Source organism: Hipposideros armiger, unplaced genomic scaffold (genome assembly GCF_001890085.2).
Source record: "Hipposideros armiger isolate ML-2016 unplaced genomic scaffold, ASM189008v1 scaffold_900, whole genome shotgun sequence".
Taxonomy (NCBI): Eukaryota; Metazoa; Chordata; class Mammalia; order Chiroptera; family Hipposideridae; genus Hipposideros; species Hipposideros armiger.
The window spans coordinates 501,207-512,996 of NW_017732250.1; the positions used below are offsets into that span (position 1 = coordinate 501,207).

The window sequence follows — 11,790 nt, forward strand, 5'->3', positions numbered from 1 at the left end:
TCATTAACGTTTACGAAAAAAGAAGCCTTTAGTTTCACACAGCTTAAGCAGCTATTGTCTTGGGGCGGAGCTTCTCCCGTCTGGCAGAAGCACCTTTCCAGGTGAGCTGAACTTGTTATGCAGTCAGCTGTGTGGGCCTGATCCACCCTCCACCTCCACCTCCACCTCGTGGGAGAGTCTACAGAGCATTCAAACATTTCCTGAGACCAGTATTGCTTCTTCTCTAACTCCCAAGAATGGAAGGCTGATCCCTGCTTCTCACCGATACATGTCTCTGCTGATGAAAATCTGGAAAATAAGTGTTTGGAATCTTGGCACACCACTTCTCAAAGATGGCTAACCTTTGGTTTAAGATAGCGTTTTTAGTCTTCAACTCCAAAACAAAGAGGTTGTTTTTAAACCAGATATTTAGAACTTTGGGTGTACTTTCTGAAGGGAACAGTGGTCTGACCTAGGAGTTAGCTTTAAGACCAAAACACTCTCTAGTCAATCCATACTATGGCTAACACCTTCAAACGAGGGTAGGGGGTGGGGGAGCGGGTAGGAGTGTCACAAAACGATGCTATTGCAATGACATGGATGAAAAATTATAAATAGTTTTAAATTTTATTGTACCAGAAAAAAAAAAACCCCAACGTATTTAGAGAAGAGGAGGTGGGTGGAGACTTCTGTGGAAATTTTTGAAAGGAATTACTGGGTATTCTCAAGGGCTTTGAAGGTTGAAACCGCTAGTTCTTTATAATACTTTATAATATCTACCTTTCCTTCCAAACTAAAAGCTTTCCTTTTCCTTATTAAAGGCTTGTTCTTAACTGTACCACCATGATTAGCATCTTTTTTGCTCAAGATCAAAATGAAGAAGTGGGATGGAGAAAAGGACAGAGAGAGAGATTTTCTTTAAGCAAAAGCTGGAAGAAGAGGAAAACAGAACAAGGTTAAACAGGATACTAAACTCTCAGAAAAGGGGTAAGACCGCAAAAGGATACAGGAGGAAAGTGTGGGTGATAGCTTGTGCACATGCGCAGTGGGAGAAGAAAAATCGGGGGGTGGAGATACGTTACCCCAGACAGAGGCTATCTGGAAAAACTGGTGGTGCTAGTAACTAGGCAGTTGCATGCATGAAATTATACTAAGTCAACTGTAACTAACTCTGAGACAGCCTATATTATAATAGGATCACCAGAAATGTCAAGGTCACCTATTCCAACCATTGGTGGGAGCTTTGTTAAACCAATAACTTTTTTTAAAATGTACTTAACACTGGGAGACTATTTCAAAACATGTAAACGTCAGCTTTTTTATTTTTAACTAAATTCAACACTGTTTCCTTGGTTCAAGTCTATTACTTCTGCCTCTACTTTAGTGACCACAACCAATTTTATGTGAATATTCTGTCATTTCTCTTCCTAAATATCTTACATTTTAGATGTACTTAAAATACAAATGTTGACTGACCCCCATTAGAAGGATATAAGTTGATTTGGATGGATCTATTGGTCCATCCACACACCCTCACCTCATCCCTTTTATGAGCAGTAGTATAAATTTCCAAGAGCGTTATCCAGGTTTGGGGTATGGCAGATGGCCAGGAAACACAGTAAAATGACTGGTTTAAAAGTGCATGGAATCAGTGACGTTTGTTGTTGGCCGCATAAACATGATTCTCCAACCAACAAGGCAAGCTTTTATATGAGAAATTATTTTTAAATGGCATTGAAAATATGGGTATGCACGCACAAATAAAAGTTTAGAGAGATATACTCTAAAATAATAGTGATTATTAATGAATAGTAGGTTTACTGGTGATTCTTATTTTCTTTTAATTTTTCTTAAAATGTATTACTTTGGAGATTTAAATGTATTTTTAAAAATACAAAAGAATGAACATATAAGTAATACAAATGGAAAATGGATAATTGATTAACTATAAAGTGGAGTGCTATGCAACAGTCAAAACTAATGATGTAGATCTACAGATGTCCAGGATAAAGTGTTAAATAAAAAACAAAAGAACCAATTGTATAAAATGATTCCCATTTTCAAAAAACTCCATGTACATTTATAGATACACAGATTTATATCAGCATGAGGAAAAGTCTAGAAGGATATAAAAACTTAGCAGTGGTTATCTTCATGGGTAAGATTAGAATGGAGAGGACTTATTTTTTACTTCACACGCTTCTCAGTTGCTTAAATTTAAAGGCATGCATAGTTCTTTGTAATTAAAAATGTTGTTTAGAAAATATAAGAAACAAAACTAAAATAAAAATGGAAAAAAAATGTAGTGTTTTCTTCATCAATTAAGGATGTGGTCCCTATAGTCCCTTTTACCTGGCCATATATATAATATACATGTGCATTAGATTATCTGGTCTTTATTATACACACACACACACACACACACACACACACACACACACACTCGTATATTTGCTTGTGTGGATGCTGAGTTGGAAACCAGATCGCTTTAAGTTAACTTTAGTCTATTTTTATTTTAAAAACAAGGAGGTAAATAACCACAGTAATAAAGTTCCTTCTCATTTTGAGCTCAAGCAATTAGTCATGTCCTAGTGAAGCCCCACTGTACTTGAGGACGTTTCACCCAGCAGTCTGTAGACTGGCTAGTCCATCAGTGAGTCCCATTTTGTATATGAATATATTATGTACAAAGTCCATTTTACCTATAGGAAAAAAATTTTTGGTATTGACTGGCATAGCAAGTACATCAAGACTCTGAATGGAAGCAATTAATTTGAATCATATTCATTACTATATGCTATGTAAACACGTCACTTATTTAAAATCATGAAACAGTGAAAAGAATGACTTTATTATCTCAACATTATTATAGGCATTCTCAAAGAAGAGCAAGCCTTTAAAAAGATAACAAAATCCAGGCCTTTACTCAACCAAAAGCCTGTCAAATCATCCTTACTCTCAAGTTAAATGCCAGGAAACCAGCTTTCCACATTTTAATTATCTGCAAAGAAACTCATTTTGTGACTTGACAAAAACAGCTACCTATAATGACACTTCTGCACTTGATGCTACAAAGGAACTCTGCCTGCCAATATCATAGGCCAATAGTATGTTTCTAATTCTTCCCAGACTTTCTTTGATTCCCATGTAAGTTTTCCCTGTATTTATGTCCCCATTGGGAGAGGCAGAGCAGCACTCTGTGAATCTTTCACCATGAAATCTAACATCTCTTACTTCACCCACACATCTATCTTCCATCTCACATATTATCAATTTCTCATGCCACAATTCCTCTAATATAACCACCCTTCTTTCACTCACTCACCACCCCCACCCAAGGCAGATTTCGGTTCTGAATAATAGAAGAAACAGTGGCTACAGGGAGATAAACTAAGGCAGGTTTTCAGGGACCTGTGTGGGAAATAGGAAAGACCCTGAGAAATTGAACAAAGGCATGTAGATGGTACACTGCCCTAATTCCCTGGCGCAGCTTCAAGACAGACAAAGAAAATTTTACTGGTTGATGATGAGTCGGCCTTCAACATCTGATTTCCACGTTGTCTTCCTCCGCAATGACAATTAACCCCAAGTTAGTACTGAGTTAAAATGATTTTGACATGAACTACAAGATGTGGAATCGGCGCTGCTTAGATTTACCACTTTTCTCAGTGAAACAGAAAAAGAAACAGTGAAATGAGAACAAAGATGGCACCATGAGGAACCTAATAGGTAAAGGAAAACAGACACATTGAGTCCCTTAAAATAATGTGAGAGCAGTTTCTGTCAGAAATAACATGTTACATAATTTGAGTTTCATGAATCAGCAGTTTAATCAGTCATTTACATGAATTTTTAAAAACAGCGAGTGAGAGAGAGAGAAAACATGAGAATTGGAAAAGGTAAAGTAGTTTCTGAAACAAGACAGGTTTCAAAAGTATTTTATTCCACCCCCACACAGAAGAATGTTGACAGGCAGATGACTCAGTCTGGCTTCATTTAGGGTTTCTTAGCACTTAATACCCCACATGGGAAAGGCTGTCCCATGTCGTTTTTTCCCCTTCTCAATTTCTCCCACCAGGTAATGGCCATATTTTCCTCTCTAATTGAAGGTATTCCGTCTGGAGGTCATATACTTTAGATTAAAGAGAGTTTATGCTTGAAGGATATAAATAGTTGAGGGTTTTTTTGTTTTTTGTTTTCTTTTTTTTTGTTTTCTTTTAAAAAGACCCTTATACTTAAATAATTGCAACATTTCACAAAACACAGCAGTAATGTTAGACGCTTCAAACAAATTACAATACCTAGGATCATTGTGTTTAAACTTGATCATAATTCCAAGTAGCTTATTTGAGTTCACTGACATTGAAAATCTACAGTGGTTTGAAGTCCTTAAAAACGACCTTAAATGAGCAGGGAAAGACAAGAAAGCTGTCAACACAAACACTAAAGCCATGTGTCTAATCTAAACTCTCTCCAAATCATACAGTACAAGTAGAGTGTTTGAGAAAGAGAAAAAAATAACCAACCTATTTGCTTTTTCCAAAACCAGAGATGATAAATCCTAACAAAGGAGTCCAAAGGGCTTTCTCATTTTTTTTTTGGAGACAATATGTGTATCAGATGCTGCTTGAAATAAGAGAGAGACATTGGATTAGGCCTGGAAATCTTTTAGGCACAAATTGACGATGGTATTTGAGAGGCATATGTTTTAAAAGAGCGAGAAATATGAAGTCATTTGGAGTTATTCATTCAACAAGGTTTATTATAGGCTGGCACGTGCCAGGCACTGTCCACATACCTGCTCTATATTCAAACTCTGCCCCTTATCAGCTATGGAATCCTGGCTAAGGTTTTTTTTAACATTTCTATGCCTCAGTTTCCTCATTTGTTAAAAACAGGAAAAAAAATGGCTACCAACCTAACAGGGTCTCTCTGAAGAGTGAATAAGTATGTCTGGAAGCACTTCGTAAACCATGAAAGTGTTGTCGTTTGGCTGAATTGAAAGCCATTAACGTCTGTTGTGCCATAAATTATATCAGAGGAAACTGAGCTTTCCAGCTTCCAGGAGACACTTCATAATCCTATTAAATAAGGCTTTAGAGGCTCATTTAATCATCTCCCTGGAAATGTAGAGATATGAAAGAGAGAAAGAAAGCTAGTATGACGTGCAGATTTTGACATTAGATTCATAATCACCATAATGACAAGAACCATGTCTATTTTATTCACTAATCTGGCCATCAGGCCAAGGCACTCCTTTAAAAGAGGGCATTTTTATTCTGGAAAAATATTCTCTTTATATATCTGCAAATCACAAAATGGACACCTACAAGGTTAAAAAAGTTCTATCTTATAGTACATTTCCACGTTCAATCTGACCCTTAAATCTAAGCTATGGTACATCAATAGTCAAACAGATTAGGAAAACAGCTCCTTTTAAAAACAAAATTAGGTTTCATGCAGTGGCAGTTGATGAAAGGGGGAAGTTGGGGTCTCTCCAGTGTTAGCTAACATGGGCACGATGGCGGATAAGAAAGGCCATCTTACAGAAGACGCTAGGGGTGAGAGCTGCAGGGAAGAGGTCCAGAATTGGGGGGTAGCTCCAGACTCCCTTCCCCGGGGGATAGGAGGGGTGGCAGCCTGTCTTACAGGAGTGGTAGCCAAGGGGTCCAAAGGCACACCCAGTCCTAAAATATGCCTGAAACTTCCTCGCATGTTTCTAGCTCTTGCAATGACACTGGGGAACTGAAGTACACACAGCCTCTTCACTGCTAGAACCACTATAATATTTGAAGTTAACAATTTGAGTTAATATTTATAAAACACTTAGAAAGAGCCCAGCACGTAGTAAGAGCTAAGTAAGTGTTTGTTAAATAAACAGAGCACTTTCCAGACTGGCTAGTGGACTCCTCAACCTAGTGACAGAGTGGATGATCAAAATACACAACAGTCTAACATTGTCTACCTTGATAAAATTTTAGAAACGGTAGTGCTGAGTTGATTCCTGCAGCTCAAGTGTATCCTATACAGTCTTTTGTGCAGGATTGAAATTCTACCTGTGGTTCAGAACCACCGTGCAAAAATTAAGTAATGAAAGAGCTTAAGTCTCAAGAGATGAATTCTTTCTCTCTTCTCTTTCCAAATAACCACCATGAAAAATGACAAAATCTAAAAATATCAAAGCACTTCTAGATGGCACATACCAATGCAAAAACTGTGGGAATCGACAGAGCCAAATTTCACTTGAAAAGCGACGGAGAGGGTTCAAATCACAGAGAACGTAAAAGGGCAGCAACACGTTCAAGTGTCAGCCTACAGGTCCGCTGGACAACAGGTTAATGGTTCCCGTAGCCCCCGCTCCCCAGGCCTCCTCTGTCCCCGAACCCCCGCAGATGACCCGCAACCACTTTCCACCACAGGTCGGGGGCTCCCACCCTCCGGGTTCTCGGCCGCCCCGCGCTCCGAAGCTGCGCACGAGTTAATTAACTATGTCCGTCCACCGACACCACTTGGGAGTTTAGGAAGCAAAAAGCAGAAACTGATTCACTTCGAGGAAACAAAGAGCATAAACTCTCCGAGTCGGGCTGAGGGTGGGGGAGCTGCCAGGGGACCCGGGAAAGGCGCGTTTGCTCGGAGGAGAGGCCCGGACACCCCTCGCCCCGCCCCGTCCCACCCGCCCGGGGGGCTCCGACCGCGGCCCGGACGCGCGCGGACCCTAACGCCCGCCCACCCGCCGTGGGTCCCCGCAGCCCCGCACCTACCCGGCTCCACGGTGCTGCCTCCCCGCGCGGCGGGCGCGGAGCCGAGCGCACTCGCGCTTCCTCGTTCCCCGCAGGGCCGCCGGGCGCCGGCGTTTCCTCCCTGACGCGTCACGGCGGCCGGCGGCTCCTCCCGCAGTGCGCGCGGGGCGGCAGGGGAGAGCCGGGTGGGCGGCGGGCCGCGCGCCGGGAGGGCGCCCGCTCCAAGCCGAGGGGCGCCGGGCAGGAGCCGCAGGCTGGTCGGCCCCTGTGGAGGACCCGCCGCGGAAGCCAGCTCCGTGGGCGCTCTCTTTCCCGAGGACCCCCGCAAAAGCCCGGAACCCCGGCCCGCCTTGTGCGCAAAGTTCAGGGAACACCGGTGATCCCGTCTAGAGGCTCAGGCTCTTCGATGTTTCCCGCCGCTCAGCCGACCGCGACGGCTGCCCTGGGGCCCAAGAGCCGCCTGGGCCAACGCGCCCGGGCCCGGCTGCCGAAGATGACACCGGTGTGTCCCGGGAGCAGGACCGCTGGACGGCCAGAGGGACAGAGCCACCCCAGGAATGGCCTGGTGGGCCTGTGGCTTGGGGTAAACTGGAAAGCCAAAAAATATCCAAATAATCTAGGCGATAACGATGCTTCCTTTAGCATTATTTGAAGTTCTTTTTCCTCAACAAAGTTTTGGCCTGGTGTTTATACACAGGGGAGAGCCGTCACAAACGGGCAGATTTTGGCGTACAAAGAGATTTCCTTCCTACATGTCTTTTTAGATCTACTAACTCGACTTTTTTTTTTTCATTCCCATTAATCTCCAAGTCAGCTGAGGGCACACTTTACAACTTTATCACTCTCTCTTATTCTTTAAATATAGAAGTTGCATTGTAGGCCTACATATTTGTCTCTTTTTTTCCAGATAAGATAAAGAGAGGAACAGAACGTGAATGGAGAACTAAGAATTACATGATTCTGCTGATGTGGAGTAAAGTGGTTAGCGTTTTGAAGTAGAGTGGGTTTAGGGGTTTTTGTTTTTTGCCCCACCACACTACTGCAATTTAAGTTTTATCAGTTGCCACTTGAAGATAGACTCAAGTATTTAAAGATTCCCATGTGCATATATCATGCTTCAGATTTTGAGGTAATGATCTATATACTTCATATTATATGAGTCTAGAGAATTTGCCACAAATCTGTGAACAAATAAACTTCCAAAGGTAATTAGAGAAACTGCAATTTACATATTGCTTCCCTACCTACATTCAGGGGACATTTCCTTATATTTAAAAATTATATTTAAATATTTAGTCCCACAGGTAAAGGTCAGAATATTTTTAATTCAGTCACCACCATATGGCCTCTCCTTCTTTAAAAAAAATGGATGTGAATCCAACATATTTAGATTTTGAAATATCATAATCCTAACAACTTTCTAAACAATGATGTTCAGTGGCATACGGAAATGGATATACAGTACAGTACTTAATCAACTCGTTGCCAATGGTCTTTTACACATTTTCACTGTGATCCACACACAAAGCAATCCACAAAATAAGGCACAGAGAAGCTAGAGAAGTTCCTCCCTTGTACTAAAAGCAACAAGAGATCAGTGTATCTCTTAATTAAAGCCACATTCACAGTGCTGAAAAATTTCTCAGCCAAAAGGAAGTTTTGTGTCACAAACTCCAAGTGGAATGACACCATTCTTGCTTCACAGACAAATACCTGGCGAACCCCACATTTCAACTTATTTTTCTTCTTTATTTTTTTTGAAATACAAACATCTGGGAACCATTACATTTCTACGATAAATTTGTCCTCCTGTTGTGAAGAACACACACACACACACACACACACACACACACACACACACACACACACCACTACCATCTCCCACAAATATTTTAAGACAAGGTGGATGAGCCACATTCAACTGATAAGAGGTTGGGTATTTTGCCTTTATAATCTGAGAGCTGCAATGTAATAGTTTGATTTCTCAGAATACTAGAGGAGGTAAACATATTCAAAAACTATTAAAGCACTTTTTCACTTAAAATTCATTTTAAAGGCATAGTTTAAGGCTGATTACTTTGATTATTCATAGTCACCTATAGATATAGATGGTATCTCTATTTTCCATTTTGTTTCCAATTTCTTTTAAGTTTATACTGTAAAAGAAATGTTGACTGTTCAGCTAAATGTCTACTTGATGTTTATGCCTTCATAAATGTTCATGTAAATAAAATTTTAAAATAGTTTTTTGTTAGACTATGGGTTCCAATATTTTGTTTAGAAATATGACTCTGTTCATGCAGATAAGGCAACTATTTTGTTCATCTGTTATATCTATAATGTAGAGATTATGAGCGCAAGCTTTGGAATCAGACAATCATGTTTACGTTCTAGCTCTGCCACCTTTTACTTTGGGCAAATTATTTCACCTCTATGAGCATTTATTTTATCAGTAATATGAGGATGATCATAATACTTTTTTCTCCTCAGCAAAACATAATAATAGTGCTTATCTCATGAAATTGCTATGAGGATCAAATGAATTTAGAATACATGGAACATAATATCAATTAATTGCTACTGTCATCATCATTATTACTAACTCTAACACAGATATACAAATGCAAATATTTTATATTTTATTTGTACTAGTATGAATAGTGGTCAAATTTTAGAGTTTTGGTGTTTTTATAGCCATCCTAAAAGTAACAGGAAAAAAATCATGAAAGAAATACAGAGATATAGTTATGTTCAGAATTTTAGAAAATTGGACTAGCAATACTGTAAACTGTTGACCCAAACATTAAAAAAAAACTACTTAATTAGGTATTACAATATTATTATTATTATTTTAGCTAATATATTCCAATGAGATGAGTGCTTGGTTTTCATCCTCTTTTCAAAATGGAAAATCTTTTCTCTAAAACGGTGCCTAATATGGAACAATCAGGACTTTTTGTATCTTAACAAAGTCCTGTTAATTGTAGTTCTCTTGTTGTAACTTTGGAAGAGTTGAGGAGCATTATGATGCAAGAAATATCACATCCCTTAGGGAGAAAAATTGATAAAATGGCAATCGCAGGATCTGAATGTTTTATTCCTAAGTCAGCTGTTAATGGAAGTGATGGCCAGTATCCATTAGAACATTTGTTTTATAGCAGATAAACCGCCAAGAATAGAGAGATAAGAATAATGCTACCGACTACATGATTACAAATGCAAAGATGTTTTTGATACATATTATTTGCACGGCTTTTACAGCACGTTTTTCCTTCATTCTACTACAGACTCATCTACATAAGTGGGTCAGACATTATGAGTTGTTGCTATAGTTTCCAGTTATGTTTATCCATTAATATAACAATCACAGCATCCCACAACTTCAAAAAAACCCATTTTTATTGGAAAGGTACTTTAAAGCATAGTCCTAGCCATGAATTGGCTCGGAAAATAATTAACAAAAAAAGCATGCTGTAAAAATAAGTACAAAGAGGAGAATTAAAGTGATCAACTTATTAAATTTCCTGAACAAAACAATTTAATAAAACATAAAGCAACCCAAGGTAAAGTTAGAAAAACTCAGATACTCACGGGAACTGAAATTGAGACCGGTTTATACTGCCTTAGCACAGAGCAGAGTTAACTTATTTCCTTGATCTAGAAAATGGTTCAGAGTGCTCATTTTGTGTGCTGGGGGTGGGAGTAGCCCAAAGTTCAACATCTTTCTTGGGCCACATTAGCCATGTTCAAACTCAAAACTGAAATGCCTGAAGTTCAAGTGTGTTTTGTAATAAAGGGAAAACTATTTTAAAGCAAGACTACACTAGGGTCAACTGTAAGACTTTTCAGATCACAGGCCTTTCTCACTTTCATATATTAGACTCATGAGAAAAACCAAGGGGAAGTGTTAGGAGATCAGAACCCTTAAACAGCTAGTATCAGCTTTTTGATAAAAGGTTGCTAGAAATTCCTTAGGTTTTGCTAAGGCCATTAGTTATATAAAGTAAAACTATTATCCTTCCCTAGTAAGGAAATCTCATTGTCTTCCAATCGAGTCATTACGAGTATCAAGAACAAAATATAAATCGCCCCTCCCCTCCCCTTTTTTTCCCATTCCCTCCCTCCCTCACGCACGCTAGCGCTCTCTCAATCTCCCTTCCCCCCCCCACCCCCACCCCTTGTTTGGATAGTCTATTACGTACATAAACTACATCTGTTCATAGTTGACAATAACTTATTTACATACGTTGTGTCAGCAGTGACTATGTTCCTCAGAGAATCATATTAGGCCTCTGAGCTCAAACCTACAAGGTAGACTTTGAAGATAATAATTATTTTAGTTGCTTATCAGTCGGGAATAATAGCTTTTCTTAAACACTAGTTATTTGATGACTCAGTTATTTACTCTCAATTATGTGCAATTAATGATTGAACCAATTTCAAATGCGAAGGCTTAATAGCCTCTGGCCTAAAGAAGTTCGGTGCTGTTATTTCCTCAGCTAAATCTCTAAGGAATCTGTGTCTGGCTCAACCAGATGTGTCAAAGATTTAAACAGACTTTAAGGGATTATTACTCTTTATAGACCGGAAGACCCTTAAATTCCCTCGGTTTTCTAGAATAAACAACCTTAGTTCTTTAAATTTTTCTCACACCTCTTTTTTTTAATGTTTTATGACTCTCATACACATTCTTTCCAAATTCTCCACATTTTTCTTTAGATGAGATGCTCAGTATGAGACATGGAACTCTATACACAATCAGGTAAGTCTTTATAGTGAGAGAATTCTCTCACAGTTCTTCAATTCACACTCCTATAATGCAACTTGGAATTAGTCTTACATTTAAGACTGCATTTCATTATTATTAGATATTAAAATCTAAACCCTAACCACTTGTTTGGCCTACTTATATTTCTTGAGTTACATTTAAGAGGTTTTTTGATTATCCTATTGCCTCTGCACCTACTTTACCAAAACTGTCTTTTTCCTGGGTGATTTTGAATTGCATCATCTTTGTTAAGATAAAAGACATCCAAAGTGGAAGGTGCATGTTCTAGGGGTGCTCAAGACA

At 39.2% G+C, this 11,790-nt stretch overlaps 1 protein-coding gene across 4 annotated transcripts in view; it reads right to left on the minus strand.

The window, feature by feature from the left end:
• SGK3 (serum/glucocorticoid regulated kinase family member 3) overlaps window positions 1-6,900 on the minus strand; it is a 120,497-nt gene extending 113,597 nt beyond the window's left edge. Inside the window, exon 1 of one of the 4 annotated variants that reach the window (XM_019630318.1) lies at window positions 6,741-6,900. The gene's annotated coding sequence lies outside the window, so the exon portion shown is untranslated. The remainder of the gene's footprint in view (window positions 1-6,740) is intronic. The other 3 variants (XM_019630320.1, XM_019630316.1, XM_019630321.1) reach the window with 3 other exon arrangements.
• Between the last annotated feature and the right edge of the window lie 4,890 nt (window positions 6,901-11,790).